Source organism: Leiobunum rupestre, chromosome 5, assembly GCF_980474605.1.
Source record: "Leiobunum rupestre chromosome 5, qqLeiRupe1.1.hap1, whole genome shotgun sequence".
Lineage (NCBI taxonomy): Eukaryota > Metazoa > Arthropoda > Arachnida > Opiliones > Sclerosomatidae > Leiobunum > Leiobunum rupestre.
Genome location: NC_143388.1, coordinates 27,292,151 through 27,305,989, shown reverse-complemented (window position 1 = coordinate 27,305,989; position 13,839 = coordinate 27,292,151). Strand labels below are relative to the sequence as shown.

The following is a 13,839-nucleotide window of genomic DNA, read 5'->3' as shown; positions in this document are numbered from 1 at the left end:
GAAAATATATGAAAATAATATTCCATTTTCCCCAGAAAAACTAGTTTAGCTTTCAGTCGCGTTTCTCGTCGTCTCGGTGGGACACTTGATAGTAAAGAAAATGCCTATGTCTTATAATATTGTCTCTGTATCGATGGTGTCAGGTCGCGCGGGAAATGCAACTTTTCTAAATACTTCAAAACGCTTAAGCTCGTCGAATCATTCAGGCTGTTTTACGCTTTTTTGCTGTGTTTTTCACGTAATTCGCGAGTCCGTCGGCACTAATGGCTCTTAAGCGTTTCATCTGGGGAAAAAATTACGAATAATGTTTTCGAATAGTAGTAAATTCGGTAAGTCAATATCTCCCATTTCCGATTTCAGACGCCAAAACTATCCTTTTAAAGGTTTAACTTGCTTTTCGGGATTAAAGTTAAGCCTTTCTTAACGACTTTTCTTAGAAATTTTCTTGATGCGTTCGTTGTAAGGGTTTTTTTTAAGTAAAATTAATGGGCTTTTATGATTGATTACTTTTGTAATTAGCCTGAATTGATAATACGTGCTTTGGCTCTCATACTTTTATCAAGAATTTATTTATTTTGACTTTGGCAGAATGACTGTTTCAGACCATTTTTAGCTCAAGGAGTAAGTTTTTCCTCCCGAAACAAAACAAAATGATATCGCTTTCTCATTGGTTCCCTTAAACTTACGTCTTACGACGTGATTGGAGCACACGCTGATGACGTTGTCCAACCATTCCCCACTCCCCAGTGCGATAATTCAGCCATGATGACCATGGATTATCTCTCTAATCATAAAAATTCCATTATTATCTTTGGAAAATAAGGTCACTATTCCTGTTTAATTATAAATTATATAACGTATAATTACAAAAAGGTTATGAATTATATAACGTATAATTACAAAAAGTTTATAAATTATATACCGCATAATTATTAAAAGTTTATAAATTATATACCGCATAATTATTAAAAGTTTATAAATTATACACCGCATAATAATTAAAAGTTTATAAATTATATACCGCATAATTATTAAAAGTTTATAAATTATATAACGCATAATTATTAAAATTTTATAAATTACATAACGTATAATTACAAAAAGTTTATAAATTATATAACGTATAATTACAAAAAGTTTATAAATTATATAACGTATAATTACAAAAAGTTTATAAATTATATAACGTATAATTACAAAATGTTTATAAATTATGTAACGTATAATTACAAAAAGTATATAAATTATATAACGCATAATTATTAAAAGTGTATAAATTATGTAACGCATAATTATTAAAAGTTTATAAATTATATAACGCATAATTATTAAAAAAATATAAATTATATAGCGTATGATTACAAAACGTATAATTTTAAATTTCATTGGTAAGAAAAGCTATAACACATAAATCACACACCCTATAATGAATACTTGCTTTTTAATATTTACCTCAAAAAAGACCGTTTTTATAATCGATTCTCCAAAAGTGCTCTTTTAAATTCCACCTCAAACCTCCATTATCTGTATCCTCCATTCAAAGGCCCCAGTCTAGACTCCCCGCAGAGGGACGTAGGTAATGGCGGACGAGCGAGGAAGGGGATGAATGATGGGGGCCGAATGAAAGCCCCGAAAAAGGGGTATATTTCTTCCTCTGAGAGGGTCCAGAGGCGGTTGGTTAAGATAGAACAAAAGATCTTTGTTTTTATCAGCGGCATTATTTTAAGCCCATTCATATTTCCGCGCGAGTCTATTAAAGTTTTTAAACCTTGAGGGAGCTTTTTGCGGGGAAGGATTCTAACCAGGGAAAGCTTAGGGCGAAAAAGAACCCTTTTATCGTAACCCCCAAAGTACCACCGGTCGTAGCTTTTGACGATGATTTCGGGCATGGACTAATTAATGTATACACAGGGACGGTCCGCACAACGCCACTCTCTCATAAAATCGGCGACTAAGTCTTGTTAATGCTGTTCCCTCTTTTCCTCCACCCTTAAGCAAAGTTAGCCGAGTCAAAACGTCATCAAACGGAAAAACGATGCTGCCCTCTATCTGCAAGTCTTGGAGTCTATCGATGTTGGCGTCTGCTTATGATTTGAAAAACAAACGGTTTTTTTCGTTCATTTGAATAAGGTGTATGATTTAAGAGCTTTAATTTATTTAAGTAGTTTTACAAATTAATTATGAGTAAAAAGCTGTGTGTTTACCCTTCGTGTAAAAGTGATTCGAAGTATTGTCATAAAGAACACACGAAAGATTTCTTTATACTTTTCCTGTTCATCTTTTTCTAAGCCTTGTCCAAAAAAATCTTTGATTTACCATTATCGGAATCACTTAAATCCACTTTTTTAATCTTCTTTTTGTCTGGACAAATTGAGAATAACGTCTCGAATGTATGGGCCGAAAAATTAATATCAATCAATTTAATTGTTAATATAAATGAATTCATTTACCAAACGCACGTGGAGCTTACAACATCGCCGGCAAGGCGACTGCTTTTTTTTGTACCCTTAAACCTTTCCTCCCGTTTCCATCCCCCTTGACTCAGTTTGTCGTTAGTTCGCACAATCGCCGCTCGAGGGCACATTTAGCAATCGCTAGCCGCTAAATTTCCTATGCGGACCGTCCCTGTGTATACATTAATTAGTCCATGTTTCGGGTAACATGTATCAAAGTTTTTAGTCAAAAAATGGGAAGTTTCTCGCGAGAGCCATTTTGAAAATGAGTCAGGGATCGCTTACGAAGATTGACGTTGTTCGCCACTTAATTTTCTTTGTACTTTCAAAAAGTACATTTTAGGCTAGAAGTTTCCTTAACGTATGTTTACGAGTTACTTTACTTAATGGTTAGGTTTAAAAAATTTCGACTCTGATTATTTTCGAAAAATTTTCCAGCTTGATAATATTTAAAATTCCCAGCTTAATAGTATTTAAAATTTTCCAGCTTGATAAAATTTAAAATTTCCCAGCGGAATGATATTTAAAATTTTCCAGTTTGATGATATTTAAAATTTTCGGGCTGGATAATATTTGAAATTTTCCAGCTTGATAAAATTTAACATTTTCCAGCTTGATAAAATTTAAAATTTCCCAGCTTGATAGTTGTCGAATAAAAACTCGTAGGATGGGAGAGCTTGCAAGGGTTTAACGTAGTAGAGGCGGACTGAAACACCTCCGTAAAGACAGGTCACTGTGGGCTAACTTACTCACTTAATTAATACACTATTCTAGTCACTTGAAGGGACGACAGCAGGAGTATAAAATCAACAAATATTTATTTACAATTATAAAACGTTACATGGCGGAACTCAAGAAAAAAGATACATATTCATAACCGGACTACGATTTATATACACAAATTATAATGTTTTTTGCGATACCGATTTTTATCTTTTACAATTTTTACTTATAAATTCGATTTTAATATTTTACAATTTTATATTTTTAGATTCTTTTCAATTGTACGCGCGGCTTATTTACTTTTAGATAAAAAAATATCAACAATAGTATTTAAAATTTTCCAGCTGGATAATATTTAAAATTTTCCAGCTTGATAAAATGTAAAATTTCCCAGCTTGATAGTATTTAAAATTTTCCAGCTTGATAAAATTTAAAATTTCCCAGCTTGATAATATTTAAAATTTTCCAGCTTGATAAAATTTAAAATTTCCCAGCTTGATAATATTTAAAATTTTCCAGCTGGATAGTATTTGAAATTTCCCCAGCTTGTTAATATATAAAATTTTCCAGCTTCATAACATTGAAAATTTTCCAGCTGGATAATATTGGAAATTTTCCAGCTTGATTATATATAAAATTTCTCAGCTTGATAATTATTACAATTTTCCAAATTGATAAATATTAAAAAAATTTCAACCTGATAAATATTATAAATTTTCCAATCTGATAAAAATTAAAATTTTTTCAACCTGATAAATATTATAAATTTTCCAATCTGATAAAAATTCAAAATTTTTCAACCTGATTAATATTATAAATTTTCCAACCTGATAATTAAAAAAATACAGCCTGCTAATCGTATAATATTTCCAGAATTATTATAAAATTTTCCAGCCTAATAATTTTTAAAAGTTTCCAGAATGCTAATCTTTCAACATTTCCAGCCTGATCATTTTAAAAATATATTTTCAGACTGCTAAATTTAAAAAAAACCATCCTGCTAATGTTCCAGCTTGATCGCTTTTAAAAATTTCCATCCTTAAAATTCTTTAAACTTTCCAGCCTGATAACTTTTAAAAACTTCCATCCTTAAAATTCTTTAAACTTTCCAGCCTGATAACTTTTAAAACAAATCCTTATACACAGGCAAGTTATGGATATTGAAAACTACCCCTTTAACAGTGCCTAACTAAAAATAACCTTTGTTTGAAAAATAAGTAATCCCTTAAATTAATGATTCATCCCTTTTACTAATAATCGATGATGCGGTATATTCAAATTCCCTAATGATCTTCGACAAATAGCTCTCGGAAACCCCAAAGGCCACTATGATATCGATAAATTTAATTACACTTAGTAACATAGTAATTACCTCGCGACATTTTAATAGAGCCGCCAAATAACACTTATCACCATTTAGAAGCGTGGTACCAAAAAATCAACTCGGTACGAAAGTCAGTTATCAACGTTGTTTAATATTTTATAGATTAATTAAAATTTATGACACCGTACGTTGCAGCAAAAGCGGCACCCATAAAAAGGTTTTCCCCAGAATAATGGCCTGCATCTTTCTTCCTCTAAGTACTAGGACGACATTGAACGAAGGCATTCGCAACTTCTTAACCGAGCAAATACTGCCGAGAGAATGGAAGAAATACGAAGTTGCAATCCGGCCTTGACGCGAACGGGTAGCGGTGGTTAAAAAGGAATCGTTAGTTTAATGGCGAAATGGTCGTATCTATTAGAGGCCACTCTCTCTCTCTCGTTTCTCAATCGCGTGCAGCGCCATCTATTTACGGCGAAGGAAACGAGACCGATGGACTTGAAACTTCCTTCCGATTGCTCCGACCTCGTATACGCCGTACGTTTCCCAGATTTCAGAATTTCTCTTCCCATTTATTGTAGCGAAACTGTGTCACTTATTTTTTATTTCTTTGGGTTCCCCTTAAAACTCACCGCGACTGTTGCGAAGGGGGGATAGGGCGAATCGGATTTTTCCGTGTTTTCCAGTTTTACATCTTCCTGCCTCCTATCATCCCTCTCCTCTTCATCCTCTTCATCCTAAGCATCTTCTTCCAACCTTTTTTTACGGATACGCGGAAGATGAGAGATTTTGGGATAGGAGAGAAATCGGTCAATACAAGCCTAGTCATTTAAATAACGTAAGCAGAATTCAGTTCTCTTAAAACGTACACGTATACAGGGTGTTTCAAAAGGTTATGCAAAAATTTTAGGGAGTTGCAGGGGGTGAGTTGAGAAGTATGCCTGTTTTTGTCCCATTTTCCTACGATAAGTTAAAAGAGCGCCAAAGAGCTTCAAAGTGTGGCCTACTAGCCCCTGGAAGTAGGCTGCAACGAGCGCAAAACCAAGCAGTAAGGAAACGCGAACATTAAGGTTTGGGTTCCTGTGATAGGTAAAATAGGACTTGGTCAACAAATCGAGGTAGCCAGCGTAAAAAAGTAAACTTTAACAGTATTTAAAGTCCCTGCTGCTTGGTTTTGCGCTTGTTGCACACTTTGGCACTCTTTTAACTCATCGTAGGAAAATGGGGAAAAAACAGGCATACTTCTCAACTCACCCTCTACAACTCCTACGAATTGTAACCCGGCCACCTGAATTAATGGCTTTAAAAGTCGCTTGATGACACCCTGTATAAATTTAACCGAAATTCTCTTTAACCAATTTTCTTTTAATTCGAGGCTTATATCAGGAGCTCCGCGTACGACTATCTTAATGGGTAAAAGGTCTTGTTTTCCAAAAACACGTGCTCCTTTTCCATTAAGTAGGAAGCCTTTGCCGTACGTTCCTTTCTAGGCTTGTTGAATAATGTGGCTTGATTTCTTTCCAGCGAAGAACTCTTTTCATTTCGAAATTGTTTTGAGGCTGTTTTTTCTCCGCTATTTCGTTGCGGGTAAAACCTCTCCGGTTTCGGACGTGAATTAAATTAGTTTCCCACTAAATTAAAACGAAATAATGGAAAAAGCGAACCGATGTGTACTTCCTTATTTTACGCTTTTTATTTAACCCTGGCTACTTTCATTTAGATAGGATGATCATCTAGTTCTAAGATTTTTGTTCGTTTTTCAACCTCTTTAACTTACGACGTTAGTTTTAGGTTTCTTTCACGCTTGAATTTTCAACTTAAACGTAGTTTTTGGTTTCATTCGCTTACCCGGTTTGTGATTTATCGAATTGAAAATTTTTGGGCTTCTTCTCAAATTTCCATTTGATATTAGATTTTTTCACAAGGCTTAGATTACTTGATATTGAAATAAATGTTTAAGTTTCTAAAAATACCAAAAAAATACTTTATTTATTTAAAAGATGAAAATGTCGAATGTAAAATTTACAATCAAAAGGAAAAACACAGTCAGTAAGATGGCATTAATATATTTGATATCAAAGTAACTACAATGTCACAGTACTGATGTATTAAATATTAAGGTAGCCAAAGAGAAACCGCACTGATATAGTCAATATCAAGGAAGCTACAGCTTTACGGTACTGATATATTCAATATCAAGGTATCTGCAGTGTGACAGTACAAGTTTTATATAATCAATATCAAGGAAGCAACATAGTAACAGTACTTAAATGTTCAATATCAGAGTAGCTACAGAGATAGTACTGATATATTTAATATCAAAGTAGCTAAAGGGTAACAGTACTGATATATTCAACATCAAGGAAGCAACAGCGTAACATTAGCGTAATGGCAACAATACTGATATGTCCAATTTCAAGGGATCTAAAAGGAAACAGTACTGATAGGTCCAATATGGACGGTGCTAAAAAGAAACACTACTGATATTCCAATATCAAAGGAACTACAGGGTAACAGTACTGATATGTTCAATATCAAGGAAGCTAAAAGGAAACAATACTGATATGTCCCAGATCCAGGATGCTAAAAGGAAACAGTACTGATAGGTCAAATATGGAGGGTGCTAAAAAGAAACAATACTGATATGTCCAATATGTAGGGTACTAAAATGTAACAGTACTGTTATATCAAATATACAGGATGCTAAAAGGAAACCGTACTGATATGTCCAATATGGAGGGTACTAAAAGGTTACAGTACTGATATGTCCAATATCAACGAAGCTAAAAGGAATCAGTACTGATATGTCCAATATCAAGTGAGCTAAAAGGAATCAGTACTGATATGTCCTATATCAAGTGAGCTAAAAGGAATCAGTACTGATATGTCCAATATCAAGTGAGCTAAAATTAAACCAACAGTACTGATATGTCCAATATCAAGGGTGCTAATGGGTAACAGTACTGATATGTCCAATATAAAAGTAGCTGCAGACCGGCAGTGAATGTTGGGAGCTGTTGGCTCTCGTGGAATGAAGGGCTTGCCACCACCGGCCCTGCGCCGCATTTTAACCAGACCATCCAATTTAAAGTCATTAAAGTCATTGACTTGTGCCTAAGGTGGTTATAATTATTATTAACTAATATGTTCAGTTCCAGCGTTAGTACTGATATATTAAATATAAAGGTACCTATAGTGTGACAGAGTGTCAATATATTCAAAATTATGGCTATTACGGCGTAACGTTACTGCTATATTCAATATCAAGATGTTAAATTCGAATTAATAGTCTACCTTATGTTATTTTGTAAAACAACTTAGGAAACTTGAAACGCTTCCACTCCACTTTAAATCTGGAAGGCAACGACTCCACCATCTTAAGCAACGCTTTTGTTAAAATATTTCTCGAATAGAAGCTCAAAATATCGTTAGGTATTTTTGAATAGTTCGGCGAAACGGTGGGCTCATTATATATTTGTAAAGGCTAGCTTTAATTCAAATTTCATCGAGGTGGGGAGATATTGGGTGCGTCCATTCACCATCGGGCGTATTTCCAATTGGCGACGACGCATTCCATCTTAAGGCGGAACATCAACGCTCATCTCTCCAAAGTGAGAATTCCCCGAATCCCTTAAACTTTCGCGAAGATCCGAGATATTTTCCACGTCATTCCGTTCGATGGTTTTAAACACTAATATTGGAGCACCCGGAACGTTTCCATTGAAAATTGGCGCCCCCTGGATGTTAATAAGGGAAACAAACGGCCCAAGCCATTTGGCCAGCGTTAATCAGCCTACTATCCCCCCGCGTTCGTCCCCCCCCCCGGTCCCCCATCATTATCAACAGCTATAGATCAAACGGTCTTAACAATGAGGGGGTGGATTCCATCGTCGAAATTATAGGGTGCGTTCAAATCGGAATGGGTCTCGCGTAACGCGGAGTGGCCATTTTACTATCGGCAGACGGTGGCTCCCTCTGTGGTTATTATTCGAAATTACGGTGCCGATAATTGCCTATTTCCATTAAAAGCTACGGCTGGCGCTGTCTCTGATTTCGGAGCCTTCTTCGGCTTACGAAAATTTGGGCCGATCTTTACTTTCAGTCGCTAATGGCCGTGTTCGTGTCTCTACTGCCGAGTTCAAATCCTGAAGCTTTTATCTTAATAGTTTCCTTCGCTCTCCGCTAGAGGGCTGGGGGATGTTTGTGGGCTTAATTAAACAATGATTCTTCCAGTCTGTTTCTTTGAAATTTAATACGCTGCAAGGTGTTTACGGGAAATCCATAGGCTTTACTATTTTGGTAAATTTACTAATGTGGATTTTAACAGCATTTAGACGGGTAGGGGAAATGTCTTCACCTTCTTCTCTGTTAGGAGCAACAAACACAGCACCCCACACAAGGAGAACGCAACCCGTCGAAAGTCGTGGATTTTCTCGCGTACATTTTTCATTGGTTAGACGCTTTAGCGCCTGCTGCAGTCGGAAGGGGAAAATCCGGAAATTGTCTTCCCCCCTTTCCGTAAAACGTGCAGCGTAAAGGCTCGTCAAAGGAAATTTGAACACAGCACTGCGTTCTCCTTGTGTTTGTTGCTCTTACGAGGAGACTACCCGAGGTGATAATCACCGATTTGGTTGAAACTAGGTGGGTATGTAGACCTTATGTTAACATGAAATTTAACCAAGGGAAAAGTTGCAATTGGCATTAGTTTTGCCATGGCAACCGAAAATGTTTTTGACAACACAGTATGTATATTTTCCCATTGAAAATAACATGGGAATCTGAGCACTTCTAACGGTCCCTCCCCCCCTGTGAAAAATTTCAAAACCAAAAAAATAAATCAGAATTGACAAATTAAATTAATTTTATGATATTTTGATAAATTTTAGTCAATTTGGTCAAAATATGTAAAAATTGATCAGAATCGGTAAAAATGGAGAAAAGCGAAATGTGAAGATAAAAAAGTTGTATTTGCTAACTAATCGCCGAATCGATGATAATAAATGAATTTTATCGAAATTAATAAAATGGAATTAAGTTGTTTGAATTTGATCAAAATTAACCATTTTAATTAGAATTATTATCATTTTTTTTAAATGGGGACCCTTAGAAGTGCTCAGATTCCCATGTTATTTTCAATTGGAAAATATACATACTGTGTTGTTAAAAACATTTTCGGTTGCCATGGCAAAACTAATGCCCATTGCAACTTTTCCCTTGGTTAAATTTCATATTACCATAAGTTCTACACACCCATTTACTTTCAACAAAATCGGTGATTATCACCTCGGGTAGTCTCCTCGTTAGTTTTCAGGATGTAAATTTTGATTTCATTAGCTTGGAAAACCTTTACCTTTTCTTGTGATCAGGTTGTAAATTTTGATTTCATTAGTTCTTAATGTACTTCTATTTCTTATGGAAGTATGAATCTATCGATATTGCTTGGCTCGGATTTCATTATGAGCGCCGCCAAACCAAGAATGTGTACACGATTAAATGTTAAAATTACACTGCATTGGACTATGTACTAATTAATAAATAATATTTTCCTGATGTGTGGCTAGCGTTTTGCCTCGCAGCAAAAGGAGCCGGTTTCGATCCCAGCTTCCTATAGCCTGCCGTGGTTGTGCTTCCAACTTGCACTTGATCAGGTAATTCAGGTCGAAATATTCAGATAACTGGAGGTTTTCAGTCAGATCAGGTTAATATTTTATATTCCAATCACCCAGCAATCTTATTTCAATTTGAATTGCATTCATAATCTCAAATAACTGATCTGAACTCATCAATTATAATTTATCTGATCAGATATAGTTGTTTTTTTTTTCAATTTTCTTATTTATTTTTAAGCGTGATGAATAGAGGTTAGAGGGCCAAGTCTTAGTGCGACTTATAGTGCGACTTAGTATTTTTTTTAAATATTAATAAAACAGCTAACCAACGTTAATTAACATAAATACAATTTGCAATTTTAGGGTGATAATTAACGGTCACATATCTTTGAATATTGAATTTTTTCGACATTTTTTCAGAGATTGATTATTTTGTAAAAGTTTTATGTTATTATAAAATTTCAATACAAGGTGTCCACTAAAAACTAAAAATAATTCCTGTGGAACATTCATCGTGCAGGGGGACATTTACTAGTGTAAAATTGAATGACCTTGAACCATGTATTCAAGGTCATTCTAAAAATATATTGAGAACCGTTTACGTATTTGGTTCATATTAGAATGTTGTTATTAGTTCAAAAAACTTTGATTTGAAATGTTGAGCAACACTATGAACTCCGTCGTTGAACGAGCTCAAGCATGTATCGTAGCCGACGGTGGCATAATTGAACTGTTGTAAACTATTCAGTATTTATTTGATTTAGTCTCATTAAAACTAATCAGAATTCATTAACCTTCACTTTCTCGGCTTCTAATGGGTGTTTTCTTTTCGCTTGTTCCGGGATTTCGGAGTAGGGTAAGACGTCATTTTACTCCGATTCTGTGGTGGCGAATAGTTGGAGTCGGAGTAAAAACGTTTATACAAAATGGCTGCCTGTGGCATTCTCAGCAGATAAATTACAAAATACAATTTACTCCCTTAAAACTCCTTTTCAGAATGAGTAAAAAGAGTAGCCCTAATACTATGGAACAAGCGAATAGTTTATGGGCCGGAGCAGGCGAATAAAACGTTTTAGGGTAAATGGAGTACACTTTTAGTCCGAGAACAGGTGAAAAGAAACCACCTCCTATTTTCAGGAAAGAAAATTAAAATAAACAATAATTAAACTTTCGAATATAATCGAGGGGTATGTAAAATCGTGAACTGTCGGGCATCTGAAATCTGCTCGACTTCTATCTGCTTACGATGAATTCAGATTAGTATCGGGTTTAAACTGGTTTGCATTTTGACCCATATCAACTGGTCTGATAAAATCTGGGCGTATTATCTGATATCTAATGTATCGTAATTATGACCATAATTAACATTTGGTGTGGTTCCAGCCTTACGCTGTTAAATAACCAAGAAGTACAAGTACACGAATTATTGCGTAAGTTTAATAAAATTTATTAACATAATATTAAAACGACCAGTTTCGGCAGTGTTAATGCCATCATCGGGCCTGATGGTCGTTTTAATATTATGTTAATAATTTTTTTTAAACTTACGCAATAATTCGTGTACTTGGTTATCGTAATTATGAACTGTTTTCTGAGAATCGGTTGGAATAAAAGTTTCATACTTCTCTCGCGAGAGATATTTATAAACTTCTGGTGTGAGTTAATGTAAGTTTAACGAATTTTTGTGAAACCACTCCAGATGGAGTTGATATCTGGCTGACATTTTGCGAGACATAAATACTATATTCCGAAACAAACACATTAAGCAGAGGTTTAACCACGCGAATTTGCAAAATATTTTAGAAGGAAACTTTGTAAAAGTTGCGCGGCTGCCTTGAGGTCCCGGTCCATTTTCTGTTAATGTCTTTTCTCTTGGACAAAATATTAAGGAAAGTAGGAGGAGGAGGATTTCAGGGAAGGGTAATTAGACTGTTCTGGACTATAAACAGAGGCCCGCAACGCCCATTATGGCCGAAATACAATCTTTGAATAGAGAAATCTGGCCTGCTCATTGAGACTTCTTTTCCGCCCTCGAGAGATACAATATCATTATTCTCTTTCTCTTCTGAAAACTCATTTTCTGCGCCCAATGAAATTAAATGTAGTGAACGAATATTCACTCCGTTAAACATTCACTTTCATTTAATTACGACTTATTTGCCCTTATATCAACCATAATGTGTATAGCTCATAATAGGTTTAAGTCGTTATTTCGCTTTAATACAACTCTCCAGAGATTAAAAAATGTTATTTAAATGCCATAATCTGAAGAGTAGATGAATTTTCAGGGCGCTAAATAATTATATTTCAATAAATAGTATCTTCCTACGTCCTGTAATATTGAAAACAGATAATATAAATAAGTCATAATGTCTCTTTGACGAATCCGAAAAAGTCATAATGTCTCTCTGACGAATCCGAATAAGTCATAATGTCTCTTTGACGAATCCGAATAAGTCATAATGTCTTTCTGACGAATCCGAATAAGTCATAATGTCTCTTTGACGAATCCGAATAAGTCATAATGTCTTTCTGACGAATCCGAATAAGTCATAATGTCTCTTTGACGAATCTGAATAAGTGATAATGTCTCTTTGACGAATCTGAATAAGTCATAATGTCTCTTTGACGAATCCGAATAAGTCATAATGTCTCTTTGACGAATCTGAATAAGTCATAATGTCTCTTTGACGAATCCGAATAAGTCATAATGTCTCATTGATGAACCCGAAGAAGTCATAATGTCTCTCTGACGAATCCGAATAAGTCATAATATCTCTTTGACGAATCCGAATAAGTCATAATATCTCTTTGACGAATCCGAAAAAGTCATAATGTCTCTTTGACGAATCCGAATAAGCCTTAATGTCTTTTTGCCGAAACTGAATAAGTCCTAATAACATTTTAACGAATCCGAATAAGTCCTAATGTCTTTTTGACAAATCCGAAAAAGTTATAATGTCTTTTGGGTGAATCAGCATACGTCATATTATTTTTGGCGAAACCGAATAAGTCATAGTGTCTATTTGACGAATCGGTATAAGTCATACTTTTTGTCGTATTTTTATTTTAACGATATTTTATAATTTGAGCCCGAGATGAGACCTTTCGAAACTTATATCTGAGCCTAGTGCGCACTAAACTGACTTATGACTCACTGTCATGGGGCGGTTGTGCTCACTACCTTTTCTACAAAATTGAGGGTGTGCAACGAAAGTTCATAGAACTTGCCCACACCTACTTCTTAAACAACAAACATTACATTTATACAAATCTACTGAACCACTTAAGCTTGGAAACAATTGAGTTATACTTAGATAAACGCGAAATTATTTTCCTATGGAAGCAAATTAAAAGATCAAATATAATTGCACTAACTCAATATTTATATTTTCATGTACCCAACCATAGCACCTGTCAAAAAATAACATTTCATAAATCCAAACCTATTTCCCCCATTTTACGCATGCAAAAGACATGCAATAAGTACGATAGCCAAATCGACATATTCTCTTGTAAATACTCATCAATTCTCAAACTTGTTTAAATTCACTCTGCCAAACTGTTATTGCTATAACCACATGTTTTTGTACATTATTCAATCCAGTGTATTGCCTTGTTGGTACATTTAGTACTGTTGCTGTACACTATAAATAAAGATTTTCATTTCATTTATAATAGAGCCTATTTTTGTGTGCTCGAGATGAGACCATTTTAATAAAGCGTATTT

At 34.8% G+C, this 13,839-nt stretch overlaps 1 protein-coding gene across 1 annotated transcript in view; it reads right to left on the bottom strand.

The window, feature by feature from the left end:
• LOC149944022 (uncharacterized) overlaps positions 1–13,839 on the bottom strand; it is a 56,868-nt gene that overhangs the window by 4,137 nt on the left and 38,892 nt on the right. The gene's annotated exons all lie outside the window — the stretch shown is intronic.